The sequence below is a fragment of the Mus musculus genome, chromosome 14 (genome assembly GCF_000001635.26).
Source record: "Mus musculus strain C57BL/6J chromosome 14, GRCm38.p6 C57BL/6J".
Classification (NCBI taxonomy): Eukaryota; Metazoa; Chordata; class Mammalia; order Rodentia; family Muridae; genus Mus; species Mus musculus.
This window is the reverse complement of record NC_000080.6, coordinates 46,216,473-46,235,125: the sequence shown is the minus strand read 5'-3', so window position 1 is coordinate 46,235,125 and position 18,653 is coordinate 46,216,473. Positions and strand designations below refer to the sequence as shown.

Sequence of the window (18,653 nt, the reverse complement as noted above, 5' to 3'; positions counted from 1 at the left end):
ACCAGGGACCGCAGCCGAGACCAAAAGAGTGTGTTGAGCAACATGCCGGAATAAACCATGGTAGGGACAGCTTGAGAGACGGTGCTGAAATGAGTCTCCAAGGAGCCTGGCAAGAGGCCTGATGGCCCTTTGGTGAGGAAATGATGGCTCTCTGCATGCTGTTAGGTCCTGGGTGTAACCCCCAGATGGTGGCACTGGCCTAATGTCTTTGTCATCGACTCAGATTGATCGTTTAAAAATCCGTAGGTTCTTGTTATAGACACTGAAAGACAAGGATAACTGAGGAAGTCACATATGTACGGCACATATGAACAAGTTGAGGGACTTGAATATGACTAAAATATATTTTAGTCAAACCGAAGGAAATTATAGTTTTAACATTTACCAATAATAACAATAACCTGGATGTAATTAGGGCTTCTTTGGCCCAATTTCCATTTGCATGTTTTTGCTGAGTTTGGGAATCTGGGCCATATAGTCTGTAATTTCCCAAACATCCAGGTTCAAATGAATTTGAAATGAAGAAACTGTTACATACTCTGTGACTATAGGAAGGACTTCACTGTCACATTGTGCTTCTCAAGTAGTCAAAGAGTCAGACCCTAGGGATCAGTTCCTTCGAGGTTAGACATGATGCTTTGATTCCAAAGATGCTCTTATCTCTGAGAAGGGCCAAGCAAAGGAAGAGGGGAGGGTGTCTGGTCTGGAGCATTTTTTCTTCCTTTTGGAGCAGGCAGCCGTCACCCCATCAATTTGATTCCTGTTCTGTGACCACAGAGACAAGGATGATGGATCTCCTTTCGGGGAAACAATGCAATTTCCTTGGAAAAACATCCACTTTAGACAAACAATAAAAGCAGCCCTAGTGGGGCCTTGGCTGCTCTCCTGGTATTACACTTATGCTGTATGCCTCTGGTGCTTGGCAGCAAAGACTTCTGGTTGCAAAACTAGCAGACCACCCTCCAGGGACACCCAGCCCTGCTCCTGACCAGCAGACGACTCTCAGGGGACACCCAGGCCCCTGACCAGTAGACAACCCTCTGTGGATACCTAGCCCCCACTCTTACCAGCAGACCACCCTCTGGGAACACTTAGTTCCTGATATAATTCAAAAATCAAGCTTGAAAAGTCATAGCTCAAGAGTGGATACAAGTTTGACTCTCTACATCTTGATTTCTATGGGTGGAAAGAGTGGCGGGTTTCCTTTCTCCTTAGTCTACTAATCTCCCACAGGGAGAACTTGCTGGAAGCTGATGGAGCAGATATACTGAACACAGAGTTGTATCATATTTGAAAAACACCCACTCAGCCACACAGCCTTTGCTGAGCTTGGGCTGGGAACTGGCCCTACTGTCCTCTCCTCTGAGTTGCTTGTACTTGCCTGCCTCTGAGGCAAACTTACCTAATTCTACTTAGTGTTTGATGTATTCCCTTGTATCCTACTTTCCCTCCCCACCTGGATTCCTTTTCAATGGCCTTACTCAACTTTGCTTTCCACACATCATAATCAATAATCAATATAACGTCTGATTTTTGCAAATTTATTTGATTCAAACATTCTCAGAAGACTGGAACATGCTGAGTATCAGACATAAGTTGATTTTTTTATTCTTGTTTTATATGCTCCTTGTTTGTACCACAAAGAAATAATTATATTTATCCCTTTTTAAATGAATGAAGAAACACAGTTCTAGAGAGTGTAAGTAATTTCCCAAAGACAATGTAACTCCCAAGTGCCTGAACTGAAATTCTAGCCCAATAGAAGAGCAGAGCCATGTGCTTAGTACCAGGCCATCCAGGTTCTCTGAATGTCACTTTCTGAAATAGATTTAGAAGAACAATTCAAAACAGAGGACCACAAGTCAACTATTTATACTCAGGTAGAAAAGGCAGACTTATAAAAACATATATTTTTTAAAAGCCTGTTCAAAAATATAAGTGGAGTTAGTTCTTATCTGTGAAACCTGCTCTTACTTTACTATTGGAAATGGTTCTGTAAGACAACATGGGACATCGTCAGGCCTGAGTGGCACCTCTTTGAGAGAGGTGGCCTTGTGGTGCAATGGTCTCAGGTGGTGGCTTGGGTACTATGGGGATTGCCTTCACCTGAAAGCACTTCTTATAGTATTCAAAACCAGCTTCTTTACTAGGAAGGGAAGTGAGATTCAAAGGCCTAGTTTGCCATAAAGGAAGAGACAGAAACAAAGAATACAAGGGATTCATCAGACTTCCACTTTACCACAGGGCAGAGAAGCTGTCAGATCTCAGTGGTGAACCAGACTTTTTCTGAATGTACACTCAGAAGTAAAGAGCAGCTGTGAGAGGGGATGGGCATGGAGGAGGAGGAAAATGGCGTGTAAATGAGGAGAAGGAAGAGGAGCAAGAGAAGAAGAGGAGGGAAAAGGCAAGAGGAAGGAGTAGGAGGAAGGAAGGGAGCTGTTGGGGGAGGAGGAAGAGGGCTTCAAAGGAGGAAGAGAAGAGAAATGAGAAATGAGAAATGAATATACCTTTAAAAGTATGGTGTTCTGGTACCAGGAAAGTGTTCATGAACCCCAAAAAGACCATTCAGAAGATGACTACAAACTCATTGTGCCAGAAGAAATGAAACTACAAGTACTTCAGAAGATCCACTGTGTCTTCCCACATGGGTGTACAGAGAATGCAGGACTTGACACAACATTCTTATATCAAGATTAGAGATACCAACTCAAATTTAGCTGAGATGATCAAGAACTATAAAGCCCACCAGTGAGACACGAAGCCTAGAGCCTACTGGGAGACAGACTTCACAAAGGTAAAACCAGAAAAATTTAGGTATAAATACTTACTGATGCTTATAGACACATTTTCAGGCCGGACTGAGGCTTTCTCCACTAAGCATAAAACAAAACAACATCCACAGTGACAAAGAAGCTCTTAGAGGACATACTGACAAGGTATGGGCTTCCTCAGATGATAGTGTCAGACAGTGGATCAGGTAGGTCAGAGAATAGCCAATATTCTGGGGATTGATTAAAAACTTTATTGTACATATAGACCCCAGAGTTCAGGGCAGGTAGAAAGAGTGAATAAAACCCCCAAAGAGACCTTAACTAAATTGACCTAAGAGACGGTTCAATGACTGAGTTAACTCTCCTTCCCTTCAATCTCCACTGGCTATGAAACTCCCCTTACCAGATGAGACTCACCCCTTTTAAAGTCATGTTCCAGATATCATCCCCCGCCTCCATTGTTCTTAACATACAGGCAGAGGTCATTGCTGTGTTTGAGGATTGCCAATTGCTAGACAATCTCAAAGTTGTCCAATGGGCTCATAAACATGTTTGGCCTAAACTTTGTATTCTCCATAAAAACAGGTTCCCAACCCCCCATCTCCCTAAAGGTCATGGGACTGCAGCATAAAATCATAGACCTGTTTGCAGTTGAAGATGACTTTGACCAACAGGAAGAAAACTCAGCCTCAGGACTCCCTCCTGTTTTCCACTTGGATCTCCTACCCAAGCTCCAGGGACACCATGAGAACTGAGTGATGACAACCCTGACCCCCTCTAAAATATAATAATAACTTCAGGAAGCCCCATGATTGGGCTTTTTAGTCACCAGAGAAAGGGGGGAATGAGAGACCAAATCTTTTGGGTTCAGACTCTGTCTTTGAGAACCTGACCTAAGGTTAAACTCAAGTAAACTAATGAGGCCAGTACCTAGCACCAGTTTCCAGGCTACCCTGCAATAAGACCTGAATCTAGCACCAGTTTCCCCAACAAATCTGCACCTTTATGTTACAAGCTTGCAGCTTCATTACCTAACAAACACGAATCAGAAGTTAAGTTTATGGTTTGGCTCCCGGCACCAGCCAATTTTGCTAAAGGCCATAATGACCCCCAATCAGGTGTGTTCCAAGCTAGATACCCCTTTCTCATCTCTGTAAATGGTTGCCTAAATCTAGGCTCAGGGATCCACCTTCCTGCTGTCAGGGTTAACACGGGGGGGGGGGGGAGCTCGTGCTTAAATAAAGACACCCTAACGAGATTACATCCCAATCAGCTCCTTCTTGGTCTTTTGGGGTTCGCAAATGTTTTCTGGCACAACAGTATGGTAGAGAAAAACAACAGTGAAGCCACCATCTGAGAACTTATTAGACTGCATCTCTTAGTTTGAAAACCAAGCCTACCCCTCACCCCTTCTGGCGCCTACTGGCTGCTTCAGAGGCTTCTGAAATGGTGAGAAGCATGGCATTATTGAGTTTAGTAGTTTGGTAGTTGTCTGGGCTCCAAATGGTATTTCAGTGGTTACTAGTTTCCCATGAGAATGTAGATGTAAGGACTTCAGGATGGTCAAGAGTCCAATTCCAACTCCCACCAATTCAGTGGAGCAGATGTAGCCTCTACAGGTGGGATATTGTCTACTCTGGTTAACTCCCGGGATTGCAGGTTGACCCATTTTCCTAAATGTCCTTGACCTCACTATGTTCCAGGTTAATATGACTTGCACTTCATTTTTCTGTTATTCTCTCCAAATGGATTCCTTTCTCATGTGCATTTGATTCTTTTGAGTTTTTTTCCCTTAATTTATTTTTTATTTACTTTATACCCAGTTGTCCCGCCTCCCAGTCCCATCTTCTCAAATCCTCCCCACCCCCCTTTACGTCCTCCTCTTCTTCTCAGAACAAGGGAAGTCCCCTTTGAGTACCCACCTGCCCTAGGACATCAAGTCGCAGCAGGACTAAGTGCATCCTTACCCTTTGATGCCCAACCTTCAGATTCTTTTGAACTTGTATGTCCTTTGAACCTCCAGTATGAATTCTGCCTTTCAAGAAATGTACTTGAGCCGAACTTCTCAAAACCTAATGCTTTATAGTCAAGGAGATAGGAGATAGAAATGCCACATAGTCTTCTTTATCTGATCACAGAATTTCTAATCTGTACCTTAAAAAATGTATGTATTTTGTATTTATGTGTATGGTATGTGTGTATGTGCATGCGTGCATGCATGTGTGTGTGCGTGTGTGCTTGTGGAAGTCTGAGGTTAACATTGGATATCTTCTTCTATCTGCTCTCTCCATTTTTTTTGAGGTAGGGTTTCTCACTGAACTTGGAGCTTGCTTTTTTTTTTTTTTTGACTAGATTGGTTGGCCAGCAAGCACCGAGGGTTTGCCTGTCTCTGATCCCTTCTCCTAGCTGCATCTGAGTTCTGGAACTCTGAACTCAGATCCTCACGCCCAAACAGTGACCACTTTACACTTTGAGCCATCTCTTAGCCCCTACTCTTAAGTTTAAGTAGCCATTTATCCTGTATGTAAAAGTAGTTAATTATTATGGAGCAAACATATACAGTGATAGACATTGGAGTTGAATCTCATTTTGTTTATCTAATTATCCAAATTCTATTTGGCTATCAGTCTATCATTTATGTTATGTGTGTTAATAAATTCTCTGTGTATGTATGTGTGTGTGTGTGTGTGTGTGTTTGCATGTGTATGCAGATACCTATAGATGACATTGGATCCCTTTGGAGCTAGAGTTACTGATTTTGCAAGCCTCATGATGTGGGTTTCTGGGGTCTGAACTCTAGTCCTCAGGTTAAGAGCATGCTTCTTGTAACTGATGAACCATCTTTCCAGTCCTTACCTGGGTCATATATTTTTGCAAACTAAGGACTTTGTAACTGCAGGAATATTAGCAAGTGCTTTCTGCTGGATTTCCTTTGCTTAGTGAACTACATAAATGAGAACAGTAAAAATTAAGTTTGTCTTATTTTTAAAACTACATGGCAACACATTTTTCAAAAGCATTTTATTGGTATATATAAATTGTTTTAAAGTAGCCTGTTTCATTGTAGAGTGTTTGTGCGGTAAGGAACCCTGATGCCCATTATCCTATTTACCCCATTTTGTCCCTTCCTTCATCTTACCCTGGTTTTCTGTAACACTCACCTTTCTATTTTCGTGCCTCCCCTCCCCCAAATTACACCTGAAATCAAAACATTCGGTAGTAGTCTTTCTGAGTCTGATTAATTTCATTTAACATGATTCCCAGTTTCATCTGTTGTCCTGCAAATACCACAATCTCATTCTTCTTTATGGCTAAACCATATTATGTACATAATATGTTTTCCTTGCCCATTCATCTGATAACAGAAGCACCAGGTGATTGCATACCTTGGCTATGATTGACAGTGCCATGATCAACACTGGCCGGCAGCCACCTGTAGTGTACACTGAGTTTGACTCCTTAGGTTATATACTTAGCAGGGGTACAACAAGAACATGTGGTAGCTTTAATTTTTGTTTCATGAACAACCTCCATACTCATTCCCACAGTGACTTCATTAATTAACATTCCCACACATGATGTGTGAGTTCCTTCCTCTCTTTTTCCTTTGTCACTAGAATTTGCTGATTTTTGTTATTGTTGTTGTTTGTTTGTTTGTTTTTATCTTGATGACAACCATTCTGTCCAGGATGAGATGGAATCTTGTGGAATCTCAGTGTAATTTCTGTTTGTATTTCTATTTCCATCATGACTAAATGTGTTGGACATTCTTCGTTCATTAGTTGACTCTTCGTAGCATTTTTTTTTTTTGAGAATGTTTCAGTACAGTTGTTGATCTGGTCACAGAATTCCTTGTTTCCTTGGTATTTAGTCTCTGAGTTCTTCAGAAATTCTGGATATGAATCCTTTGATTGTTGCTGGGAAATTTTTTTCTTACCTGTAGGTTGTCTCTTGAGTCTATTGAATGTCTCCCGTAGAGGCAGAAACTTCTTTTGTTCTTTTAATCCCACTTGTCAATTCTTGCCATCATCACCTGGGCTATCCAAGTCATACTGAGGAAGTCACCACTCATGCCCATATCTCCACATGCTTCACTTACATTCTCCCCTAGCAGCTTCAGAGTTGCAAACCTGTATTTTAAAGGTCGGCCCTTCTCCATTTTCTGAATTTATTTCTGTATAGGATGAGAGCCAGCGGGTTAGGTTTATTCTTTTACAGGTCAACACCCAGCTATTCAAGAACCATTTGAAAAAGAGGCTGCCTGTTCTCCAGTGGTTTTGGAACTTATATGAAGAGGCAGATGGCTGTAGCTGCCTGGGTTTATTTCTCCATCCCCTTGCCTAGTCTATTGACCTGTGCCTGTTAGAGAGAACTTCTGCACCCATCCTACATGTAAGTGTAAAATAGTGACAAATGTATAATTCTAGTGTATTTTACTTTTCACAGTCTACAGTTTGTATGATTTGAGTGAATTGCTCGTTTGTGTTATAAGTGTAGGCATATACATATTTTACAACCTACTTCAATAAGGGTTCAACTTCCCCTCTATACCACCAGAGGAAGTGGAAAAGAAAGATTATTAGGATATGGGGGAAGTGGACCTGTTTAGAAGTAGTGCTTTGATGTGATTCCAATCTTTGTTATTTTTAGACCAGTCCACTAGCAAACACCAAACATGAATCAGCAACTGCAGTCCAGCCCACTCAGCAGACACCACACACGAATCAGCAAGGGCAGTTCAATCCTGGTGGCCAAGTCTGAGGAATCAGCAGGAAGCCACAAGAATCTCACAAGAAGTTCTTTGGTGAGTTTCTCTCTCTGAAGTCATCACAGGTGAAGCTCAGCACTGCAATGTGAGGTGAACCAATACAGCAAAGATTAGTGAGGCTAAGTAAGGCAAACTAGAGCTAGAGCTCCCACTGTCTGTGAGATTATATTTATATTCCTTCTAAATGTCATGTGTCCTTTCATGTGTTTGCTATAGCAAAACAGCCTCTCACCTGTCTGCCCCAGTAAAACATCATTATAATCTGAGTCTCCAGATAGTTCTACTTTAAGAAAATGTGCTTATTTTAAATGTTCTGATTCAGTTATATTTTAATTACATTTTTAAAACATTAAATTTGATATCAAAATGAAAAAAGACCTTAATTCTGTTTTTGTTGCATGGCTCTACAGTGTACTTTTCCATTGGATGTATGATAGCTCCAACACTGGTCTTTCTTGTCAGGGTTTCTCTGCCCATTTGAAGTCTTCTTTGTGGTTTCATATAAATTTTCAGATAATTTTTCTTAATTCTATCAAGGGTATTGTTGGTAATTTCAGGGAGATCTCACTGGATTACAGATCGTTTCCAGGAATGTGGCCATGTAACAACAGTAGTTTTGCTGATCCATGAACATGGGGCTGGGGGGGGGGTTGGGGGGGGGCTCCCACTTTCTAGTATCTTCTCAGTGTAGTTTGGTTTTCACTGTAGGGATATTGCTTCCTTGGTTAAATGTTTTCCTAAATATTTGATGTTTCTGAGGCTAGTGTGAACAGGATTTTTTTTTTTCTATTTTCTTTCCTGGCAAGTTTATTATCAGTATCAGAAAAATAATACCTTTATGTTGATACCATTTTCTGCTTCTCTACTGAATTTGTTTATCAGCTCTAAACATCTTCTGGTAATATATTTCCTGTATATTTAAGATTATGTCATCCATAAAATCAGGTAGTTTGGTGTCTTCCTTATTTGTGTCATGTTTATTGTTTGCCTTATTTCCCTGCCCCCCCCAAAAAAACCCAAAAAACAAAAAATACAAAAAAAAAACCCCAAAAACCTGCCCACATTTTATCTTGAATAAGAATGATATGAGGAGATACCTTCAGCTTCTAACATCCATTGTGAGGTCAGTCACAGGTCTGCTGTAGACAGCCTCGCTGTGCTAGGGTATTAGTCTTCTGCACCCAGTTTCCACAGGGCTTTTTATCATGGAGAGCTGTTGAATTTTGCTGCTAACTGTGCTTTCTGCATCTGGTGAGATGATCATGTGACCCTGAAATGACAGCAGCTTGATGATGGTTGAATTCTTTTTTTAAAGTGTTAGCCGATTCTATTTGCACCTATTTTCTGGAGGTTGTAGAACATTATCTTTTGACTGTTTCGCACACTGTAGTAGGTTTGAGTTGCTTTCATCACCATCCCCCCTCCTTCCCCTTTCTGACCAAAGCCCTTCTTCTCAACAGGCCTCTCCCCCACATTCACATCTTCTGTTTGTGTGTGGCTCATTGATTTTAATTAGAGTTTCTTGCCTGAGCATGGGAGGGAGGACAAAGCACAGCTTATTAGGGGCTCATCAACTGACACCTCTTCCACCAAACGGCTCTTAATTGCTGGGTTCAGTGTCCATGTTCAGGAGGGATTTGGCTCTGCTGCTTTCTCTTGTGTCATTCGGCTTCTGTCTAGTGTGAGTCTTGGCTCTGCAGTCATTTCACAGGATGCGTTTGGAAACATCCCTTTCTTTCCTCCTTCGATGCATAGACTGAGGAGTGAGCATTGCCATGAACTCTTCTTTAAGCCTGGTAAAGCTGAGCAGTGAAGCTGTCTGGTCCTGAGATGTTTTTAAACAATCTCATTGCTCATTATTAATGAGTTTAGAGTGCTATACTGTCTTTGTTCAATCTTAGCAATCCCTAAGTTTTCAGAAATGAATCTGTTTTGTTCTAGGTTCTCCAGTTTATTGAGGCATAATTTTCCAAAGTCATCCCTCATGATCCTCTGGAATTCAGAGTATCTGTCACCCCCCTCCCCCCTTTGGCCTCCAAGTTTATTTATCTGAGTCTTCTCACGAGGCATACTCTTGATCCAAACCTCCTCATAGAAACGTAGGCTATGGAGATGGATAAAATACTTCTTTAAAATGAGGCCCTGAGTCTGGGATCACCAGAACCTATGTAAAACTAAACTGGTAGTGCATGTCTGCAATCCCGGTGCTCCTACCTATGGTGAACCAAAGAAGCAGGAAAATACCTGGAAGCTCGTGAGCCAGTAAGCCTCGAATACACAGTGAGCAGCTGGAGACCTTAGACAAGGTAGAAGTCAAGGACTGACACCCCAGGTAGCTGCCTTCCACACAGGCACGATGGCACTCATGCACTCACACATACACACACCAAACCCAGTATACACACACACACACACACACACACACACACACACAGACCAAAAATAAATAAATACAAGGATTTGAAGTGCACTTACATATTGTTCTTGCCTCAAGTGTTGGCATCTAACACAGTAAACGTGCTGTCAGATTTGAGATGTCTACCAGAAGATGCTGTTGCTTTTGCCACAACACAAGAAATGCTCCTGTTTGCTATCTAGACACATGGTCATGTGTCTAAGATGATTCCAAAACCCAAAATGGGCGTATATCTTTAAATTCTTCAATAGAGAAAAACTATTTATTTCTGACCATATCATTCACGACTAAAGGCTTCTTACCATAAAAATGATGGAGGGGGACAATGGAAAAGGAACCATTTTCCCATCACTAGGGCATCTACCTAGAAATCAGAATGGCATCCTATGATTAATACCATCTGTTCAACATTCCTTGCTGGAGGCTGGGTTTCAGGAAGGAAGGATTTATTATATCCTAAGATGTCCATGAACAAACTCCAGGGACAGATGTGGTCAAGACAGGACTTAAAGCATTTGGCGAGAATATTCCAGTTATTCTTCAAGGAACTTGTCAAACATTAAATTAAGTGAAGCAGAAGGTTTTTATGATTGTTCTACCCCTTGTCCTTAAGTGGAATGTCAGAGTTATGTTACTGCAGTTAATGCTACCAAATTTGAATGCTCGAGTGCAGTTCTGTCTTGAAGCATTCATCAGGGGTAAGGGACTATTTGAGGCTTGGCAGTAGCTTCACATACAGGCTACCCTAGTAAGAAGCTGGAAAGATACAAAAAAAACTCCTTCAAACTGTTATCAAAGATAGAGATTGTTTCTAGTTTTGAATTACTGCAGAACCTTGGGTCAATGAGTCTTGACTTTACCTTTTTCTTATATAACCCTGGACTTTCCAAAGGTGATGTCCCTAGCCACTTTTTCTGTTGAGTGCAGATTTTTAAAACCAGAATAGCTCCACATTTTAATTGTGTGCTATGCAGGTGAATTTGGGAGTAAGGGCAGTTTGCCAGTTAGTTCATTCAAGTGGGGAATGCACTTGAATGATGAGGATAGAATTTAGGCATGTGGCTGGCGATATTGCTCAGGGGTAGAACACTTGCCTAGCATATGTAATGTGCTGATGAACATCCATCAACAGCACTGTACACATACATGTGTGCACACAGCCGACTTTTCAGCTCAGAGTGACTTGGGATAGAGAAACCTTTATTTCTCAACTGAAATGCTTTTTTTTTTTTTTTTTTTTTTAAATAGCCAGTCTCTATCAAGGGTGACACTAGTTTCAGAAATCTGCCTGCTGTTGTCCTTAAACGCAGGGGGCAGGAACAATGATGAGAAGTGGACAATCCCACTATGTTGGTCTTTTCCTTAGAGCTTGATAACTTTATCAAATATACATAGATCCACAGTACAGCATACACAAATCCTCTCCCTGAAGCATGGCCCAGCAGCACCCGATAACCTTTTAACACACATTCCTAGGACCAACACCACGCAATCTTCAGAATCAGGATTTCTGGGAGGCAGGCTCAACAATATCTCTTTTAATCTGATTGTTCAAGAAATGTTGACATACTTTGAATTTCTAACAGATTTGAATGTTCTGTTCAACTTATAAACTGCACTTGTTCAGGCTAGGATGGTTTGAAGCTAAGGCTTTTGGGAAGGGATGAGTTGTAGATGGAACGTTGACTCCTTAAAATGATGATTCTGTGACCTTCAAAATGTGAAGCTTGGGGACTAACTGAAAAACAGAATAAAGAGCTGTGGCGTGCACACATATTATATTTGGACTGCGTAGCAGTTACATTTAAAAATAAAAGAGGTGATTTTTATTCTAGGTGTGTCCTTTTCAGCCCTCCACAACCCACCTCTGCTGGCTCAAATCTGTCCGTGCCTCTGGAGGCATAAGATCCTTACCTCCTGGGGAGGACCGCCCTTCCTGCACTTTCAAATTCATGGAGTGTGAATTTATCCATAACAAGCAGGCAATCCGAAAAAGAATCAATAGTTTTCTTTCCTTGATTTGTTTTTAAATTAAACTTCCGGTTTGCCAAGGGAGCCTGCAAAATGATACTTAACAATGTGTATTAATGAGGGTGTGTGTGTGTGTGTGTGTGTGTGTGTGTGTGTGTGTGTCTGCTTCACTTAATTTATTCCTCCCCACCACCCCGTTTAAACTCCAGTTTCCCCCTCTACAAAGTGGCAGAGTATTTGTGGACTCTTGGTCCCACACTCACCTGCTGGAGGAGGGACAGGTGCAGGCCAGACTTTCCTCCATCTTTAGTGCAACTTCGTTGAGAAATAAAGAGCCAGGTTTCAGGTCTGGGAAAGAGGCCTTTGCACACTGCTCAGTCTGCAGTGTTTCCATGTAAACACCTTAATTGGTGGCAAATTTGTTTGTTCGTTGTGTTTTTCAAGTTGGCATACACCGTAGTCCACTGGGCCTTGAGATGAGCCCGCTAAATCTTTTCAGATGTTTCTTATTCCCTCAGCTAAGAGCTGGATTTGAACCAGAGTTTGGGGGTGAAAGAGCACTGTGTAATATACAGAGACATGGAGTTTGACATATGAAATAAAATAATGTAATGTTTTTAATATTTAAGCTGAAAAAAAAGCAGCAGTAAAACATGGTGAGGGGAGAAGGATGTGAATAGCTGTATATTTGAATTTTAAATGCCTGCAGATGTTGGATTTTAATCAGAGCATGTTAGAGTCTGACTCTGACAGAGGCAAAACTGTGAGATCTGTTTTCTTGAATTGCTTCCACATTTTATGCTTGAGATTTTTATTGCATCTAGCACTGCATCGTCATGTATTTATGTAAAGTGCCAGCACCCATTGGCTCTGCATGTCCTTGATGGTTAACATATAGAACAGCATGGAGTGGGGGAAAGACACCCCTGTCCTGGCCCGATGCACATTCTCTCTGTGACCCCCTGAGAAGAAAGGCATTTAACTCCTCTTTGCTTTAGCTTCCCTATTCATGTGTTTTTCTTAAGTGGCAGGGGTACACTGGGGTTTATTTGATGTGTGCACTGATCTTAACTGATCTTGCATCACAAATGGAATTTCATCATTGTGTTCACATCATAGTCTGTGCTTATCCAAATCTAGATTGTAGAGGTCAATACGTGACATGACCTTGAGATGTAATCAAGAGATGCAGTAAGCATGAGATGAGATGGGTATAGCTGCTCATGGTGTAGCATGACACATTGCTTATCTACATAGGAGTTCACTGTGAAATAATAGCTGAAAATCTAGAATGTTCCGTAGAGACAACCCTAAAACACTGTTGATTGCCATCAAGTACATGGACTATACACACTGCATGTGTACTTACAACCAACAGGAAGTTTGTTGGTATCAAAACTACCTAGGACATGAAGAGTACATTGCACTGTGATGTTTTGATGACTACAATGCCATTAGATGAGAAAGTTTCCAACTCTATTACAGTTTTGTCATATACAGGGTTTGTCAATGACCACATGGCTATAAGCACATGTGTGTGGGTATTTATGCAGAGTGACTGAAAGACAGAAAGATAACTCTTAGAAACTAGACAGACATGCTTCTTCTAGTAATATTAGATATATCTATTAAAAGCTAAGTTACCTTAGCTGTTATGCATATTCATGAGATAGTCCTACTTCTCTATTTTTATCGTATTTCCTAAATCAGCCAGAAAAACAATGACTTTAAATTTTACAATGTAATTCTACTACTGAAAAAAAAAACAGATCTATATATATATACGATACAAAGAAGCATCTATAAGGCCTCATATTTTTCTCTGAACAGTTATAAGATGTCCTAAGATAAAGGAGATGTAAGTACTTACTTTGGTGAACGTCTTCAAAACAGGTTAGTCTTTGCTCTGCTCTTTGCATCCTTGCATCTTGCATCGGCTTGAAGGGCATCTGTCCATTTTGTGATCCTATAACAAACTATACAAACTGGGAAATTTATAATGAACACAAATTTATTAACCATGATTCTGTGTATGGAAAGTTCATAACTGAAGTGTGAGCCCCTGGTGATAGCCTTCATTCTATGTCATCATAGGAAAACGAAGAGAAATCAGGAGGTTGTTTGCCCATGTTAATATTTAATGGCATAAGTTACTCACAAAACTAGAGCTAACCTCTGATCAACTATCAACATATGAACTTGATTGTGTTTCCATATGCTAAGAATGAATATTCTAAAAACATTGAGACAAATGTTATGAAAATAATATACAAGTAGTGAAAATAACATTTTTTGCTTTAAGAAACTACACAAAGTTTATTTAAGAGTAATGGCCAAGGTACTTCTAGATTTAATGAAAACAAAGATCTCTCAGAACCAAGATGTTCCATGAAACACACATGCACACGTGCACGTGCACACACAAACACACACACACAAATCATAAGGAAAACTACATCAATATGCTTTAAAAAATAAACCATTCAATGCCAGAGTTAATAATTAACTGTTAAATGTATCAGGAGCGAGGTCACTCTACATATGAGGGAGCACAGGTGACGATTACAGCACATTTTTCTTAGAAACAAGAAAATTGAGAAGATAGTTGAGAAATATTTTAGTACTATGGAAAGAACAAAACTATTAACCTAGAAATCTATACTCAGTAGAAATAGCATTCAAAAAAATCAAGGTAAAACAGGCTATCTAAGTTACAGAACCCAAATAATCCATGTCAATGCTAGGATTTCAGTATTAAGTGTCTCCCAACAGCTTAGACACTAAAGAATTAGTCTCTCTAACCTGTGGTGTTATTGGGAAGTAGAAAGTTTGGAAGTTGGGACCTAGTGAAAGTAGTTAGGTTACTGGGGCAGTGTCCTTTAGTAGGGTCTTCTGCCTTTGTTCCCTGTTGCCCCAAGGTGAGCAACCTTCTCCACAATGCCCTCTCTACCACAGGCCTTAAAGCGATGTGCCAACCAATCACCTGCCCTGGAAAGCAAATTCCAAGCCAGTTTTTCTTTTGTTTACATCTTGGATATCATGCCATAACAATGAAGATTAGCTAACAAAGAAAACAGATGGCCACAGTGGGAAAATTGAAGAAATCTTTCAAGTGGAAAGTACTGACAGACAGAGATACAGACAGAGATATGGATCCACAAGACTGAAGAACATCAGAAAACACTGGTATAATCCATTATTACTTCCAGAAGTCTTGGAAAGTATAAAGAGCTAAAACGAACAGTCTTCAATCAGGGTGTTGGGCATTCAAGGTATGTTCCATAGAGCCTGATTTGAACATTTATTTTTGTAAACCAGGGTGTATTACATGCTCTGTAGTATTTATACAAATTATAAAGAATATAGTAAAACAACACATGTAACACTCTTATTGAGTGGACACTGAGTCCAATTAGACAACTGTTGGGTACCCCAAGATATTATTGTCAGGCAAATAATTATTTTTTTTAATTAGGTATTTTCCTCGTTTACATTTTCAATGCTATCCCAAAGGTCCCCCATACCCACCCCCCCAATCCCCTACCCACCCACTCCCCCTTTTTGGCCCTGGTGTTCCCGTGTACTGGGGCATATAAAGTTTGCAAGTCCAATGGGCCTCTCTTTGCAGTGATGGCCAACTAGGCCATCTTTTGATACATATGCAGCTAAAGACAAGAGCTCCCGGGTACTGGTTAGTTCATATTGTTGTTCCACCTATAGGGTTGCAGATCCCTTTAGCTCCTTGGGTAATTTTTCTAGCTCCTCCATTAGGGGCCGTGTGACCCATCCAATAGCTGACTGTGATCATCCACTTCTGTGTTTGCTAGGCCCCGGCATAGTCTCACAAGAGAGAGCTATATCTGGGTCCTTTCAGCGAAATCTTGCTAGTGTATGCAATGGTGTCAGCATTTGGAAGCTGATTATGGGATGGATCCCTGCATATGGCAATCACTAGATAGTCCATCCTTTCGTCACAGCTCCAAATTTTGTCTCTGTAACTCCTTCTATGGGTGTTTTGTTCCCATTTCTAAGAAAGGGTAAAGTGTCCACACTTTGGTCTTCGTTCTTCTTGGATTTCATGCGTTTGGCAAGTTGTATCTTATATCTTGGGTATCCTAAGTTTCTGGGCTAATATCCACTTATCAGTGAGTACATATTGTGCGAGTTCCTTTGTGATTGGGTTACTTGACTCAGGATGATACCCTCCAGGTCCATCCATTCAGGCAAATAATTATTATAGTTCACTGGATATACAGCTAGGTAGGACAACTGATAACTTTCCTCTTCTGGCCGACTGCATAGCAACTTCTGATACCATGAGAACTAGCATCGAGGGAGGAGGCTTCCAGGTCAGGGTACCAACTTGATTTCTAGAAATTCTGTGCCCACGGTGTGTATGTAGTTTCTTGAATGATAGGGTCTTATCCTCAAATTCTCTCAGGTAACCAAAATTCATGGCAATAGCTTGCATTATTTGGAGGGGTCTTTTGTATCCTCCAACCAACAACTCAAGGGTCCCTTGTCCAGCCCTGAGACGTTTGTTAGTCTAATGGCTTCTGGGGAGAGGATTTCTTCATGTGGGCTAACTCCAATTATTCTTATATATGTGTGTATGTTATGTGTTTAACTTTTATTTATTTTATGTGTAAGATTGTTTTGCTTGCTTGTATGTCATGTATATCTATGCACCGTGTGTGTGTGTGTGTGTGTGTGTGTGTGTGTGTGTGTGTGTGTGTGTGTGTGTGAATGATGCCCGTAAAAGCCAGAAGAATGTATTGTATCCCCCTGGAACTGGTATGATGGCCATGAGCTAGGGATGGAAGCTCATACCTTTGAAAGAGCAGCCAGTGTTCTTAACCACAGAGCCATCTCTTCAGCCCCTACATATGTATTTTTTTTCCCTTTTTTTTTTTCCATTTTTTATTAGGTATTTAACTCATTTACATTTCCAATGCTATACCAAAAGTCCCCCATATCCACCCACCCCCACTCCCCTGCCCACCCACTCCCCCTTTTTGGCCCTGGTGTTCCCCTGTACTGGGGCATATAAAGTTTGCAAGTCCAATGGGCCTCTCTTTCCAGTGATGGCCGACTAGGCCATCTTTTGATATATATGCAGCTAGAGTCAAGAGCTCCGGGGTACTGGTTAGCTCATAATGTTGTTCCACCTATAGGGTTGCAGATCCCTTTAGCTCCTTGGCTACTTTCTCTAGCTCCTCCATTGGGAGCCCTATGATCCATCCATTAGCTGACTGTGAGCATCCACTTCTGTGTTTGCTGGGCCCCGGCATAGTCTCACAAGAGACAGCTACATCTGCGTCCTTTCAATAAAATCTTGCTAGTGTATGCAATGGTGTCAGCGTTTGGATGCTGATTATGGGGTGGATCCCTGGATATGGCAGTCTCTACATGGTCCATCCTTTCATCTCAGCTCCAAACTCCGTCTCTGTAACTCCTTCCATGGGTGTTTTGTTCCCAAATCTAAGGAGGGGCATAGTATCCACACTTCAGTCTTCATTCTTCTTGAGTTTCATGTGTTTAGCAAATTATATCTTATATCTTGGGTATCCTAGGTTTGGGGCTAATATCCACTTATCAGTGAATACATATTGTGTGAGTTTCTTTGTGAATATGTTACCTCACTCAGGATGATGCCCTCCAGGTCCATCCATTTGGCTAGGAATTTCATAAATTCATTCTTTTTAATAGCTGAGTAGTACTCCATTGTGTAGATGTACCACATTTTCTGTATCCATTCCTCTGTTGAGGGGCATCTAGGTTCTTTCCAGCTTCTGGCTATTATAAATAAGGCTGCTGTGAACATAGTGGAGCATGTGTCCTTCTTACCTGTTGGGGCATCTTCTGGATATATGCCCAGGAGAGGTATTGCTGGATCCTCCGGTAGTACTATGTCCAGTTTTCTGAGGAACCGCCAGACTGATTTCCAGAGTGGTTGTACAAGCCTGCACTCCCACCAACAATGGAGGAGTGTTCCTCTTTCTCCACATCCTCGCCAGCATCTGCTGTCACCTGAATTTTTGATCTTAGCCATTCTGACTGGTGTGAGGTGGAATCTCAGGGTTGTTTTGATTTGCATTTCCCTGATGATTAAGGATGTTGAACATTTTTTCAAGTGCTTCTCTGCCATTCGGTATTCCTCAGGTGAGAATTCTTTGTTCAGTTCTGAGCCCCATTTTTTAATGGGGTTATTTGATTTTCTGAAGTCCACCTTCTTGAGTTCTTTATATATGTTGGATATTAGTCCCCTATCTGATTTAGGATAGGTAAAGATCCTTTCCCAATCTGTTGGTGGTCTTTTTGTCTTATTGACGGTGTCTTTTGCCTTGCAGAAACTTTGGAGTTTCATTAGGTCCCATTTGTCAATTCTCGATCTTACAGCACAAGCCATTGCTGTTCTGTTCAGGAATTTTTCCCCTGTGCCCATATCTTCAAGGCTTTTCCCCACTTTCTCCTCTATAAGTTTCAGTGTCTCTGGTTTTATGTGAAGTTCCTTGATCCACTTGGATTTGACCTTAGTACAAGGAGATAAGTATGGATCGATTCGCATTCTTCTACACGATAACAACCAGTTGTGCCAGCACCAATTGTTGAAAATGCTGTCTTTCTTCCACTGGATGGTTTTAGCTCCCTTGTCGAAGATCAAGTGACCATAGGTGTGTGGGTTCATTTCTGGGTCTTCAATTCTATTCCATTGGTCTACTTGTCT

General features: G+C 41.1%; 1 long non-coding RNA gene across 4 annotated transcripts; it reads right to left on the bottom strand.

Moving 5' to 3' along the window:
• Positions 1-7,437: 7,437 nt before the first annotated feature.
• Positions 7,438-14,011, bottom strand: Gm34499. 4 transcript variants are annotated; one of them, XR_383397.2, is made up of 5 exons: positions 13,797-14,011; positions 12,190-12,486; positions 11,870-12,012; positions 8,637-8,809; positions 7,438-7,617 (listed from the first exon to the last, which is right to left on the bottom strand). It is a non-coding gene; the product is annotated as a predicted gene, 34499 (long non-coding RNA). The 4 variants fall into 4 exon arrangements; XR_874582.1 differs by lacking the exon at positions 11,870-12,012; XR_874584.1 differs by lacking the exon at positions 11,870-12,012 and having other exon boundaries at positions 12,190-12,241.
• Between the last annotated feature and the right edge of the window lie 4,642 nt (positions 14,012-18,653).